This window comes from Marmota monax, unplaced genomic scaffold, assembly GCF_021218885.2.
Source record: "Marmota monax isolate L192 unplaced genomic scaffold, Marmota_monax_Labrador192_F-V1.1 WCK01_AAM20220418_F8-fsc00026, whole genome shotgun sequence".
Taxonomy (NCBI): domain Eukaryota; kingdom Metazoa; phylum Chordata; class Mammalia; order Rodentia; family Sciuridae; genus Marmota; species Marmota monax.
In genome coordinates, this window is record NW_026693108.1 from 1,333,930 (window position 1) to 1,335,492 (window position 1,563).

Here is a 1,563-nt window from a genome sequence, read left to right on the forward strand (position 1 = left end):
CTGGCCCACGTACCCTATGGCCGGCCACTCCTTGCTTTCTTGGGAGCACACTGCGCTCTGCGTGGGGCCCTCTTCCAGCCCAGCTCACTCCTGGTGGTCACAGGAAGGGCAGGTGCCTGAGGGCCAGGCCTCAGGGGCTTTGGATCCAGAGTCCCAGGGACCCCATAGTGTCCCGAGCTCCCCAGGAGAGTCTCCTGCTGCGTGCAGAGGGGACTGGTCCTGAGGCCACAGTGGATGAGCACTCACGGAGAGCATGTCCACCCCACTGGGCTCTGCCCGTTCTTGGCCGCCTGGTCCCAGGGCCTCGGCTACCTCTGAAGGAGTGCCCACGCTGACTGCCCAGAGGCTCCCTCTGGGCGCACAGCCAGGCTGGGCTCAAGCCTCGCGTTGCCCAAGCTCATGGCTGAGATGCTGATGCGTGTGTCTGCTGGGCGAGGACTTGGGCCTGACCAGGAAAGATGGCTTTCCACACTCCCTGCACTCGGAGGGCTGAGCTCTGCTGGCTTCAGGTCCCGCAGAGGCAGGGCCACGGGTACATGCGTGTGTGCACACGTGTGTGTGTGTGTTGGAGGGAGAGGCTGATTTTGAGGCATTACAGAGCAGACAGATCCACAATCCACAGGGTGATGGGGTGCCCCACCAGGGCTACCCAGGGACGTCCGTGTGCCCCCTCCCTGGACGGCTCCCGGTGCTGGCCATGTTGGCTACTGTGCCTCTGCAGCAGGTCGGAGGCGGGACAGGGATTGCCAGATGCTCCCTGGAGGGGGATTCTGACAGCTGACGTGCAAATCACCACGGACCTGCAGCCTGAATTCCAGGTGGAAAGAGCACATGTGGCCCGGGACAGGGAGGGTGCTGTCCCCTCAACCACTGCCCGTTTTACAGGTGAGGAAACCCAGGCACAGCTGGCCAGAGGCCCCTGGCAGTCTGGAGCCAGGGCTTGAGGCGGAGGAGGACATCGGTGGGAGCGCGGATGGCTGGACGAGAGCAGACTGGATTCCCACAGCACACGCTTCAAGCACCCGAAATGTATTGAGCATGATGCTTGAATCGTAAAACAACAACGTGCCCACTGTGTGTTTTCTCCTTCTCTCTGGTCTCTGACACTATGCGTTGGTATTTAAATTGAGCAGTGGTTTTAGATCAAGTGCTATTTGTTCTTTTAAATGTGGATTAACAATCTCAGCTTCCGCAGGGAAAAGATGGACTGATAGAAGTCCTTCTGTTTTCCCATCAGGAACACAATGAGTATACGCTGTAAACACACGTGTGTGTACTCTTGAGTGTGAACAGTATAGCTTTTTATAAAACAAAAATCCAGATTTTGTGGAAAGAGACCACAACACAGCAATGTCTATGCCCTTGACTTTACATTTCATTGGCAAAGTTTTCGCCATTTTATTGATAATTATTGGGAAACTCTGATCTGTGAAGTAGATCCCCCAAAGATCCATTTCAGTCTGGTGACCATGGACCTTACACGTTTGTGGATTTCAACCTGAGGGAGGGCAGACCACAGACGGTGCGTGCCACCACCTGCCCAGGGCCCCGGCTGCTGTGAGA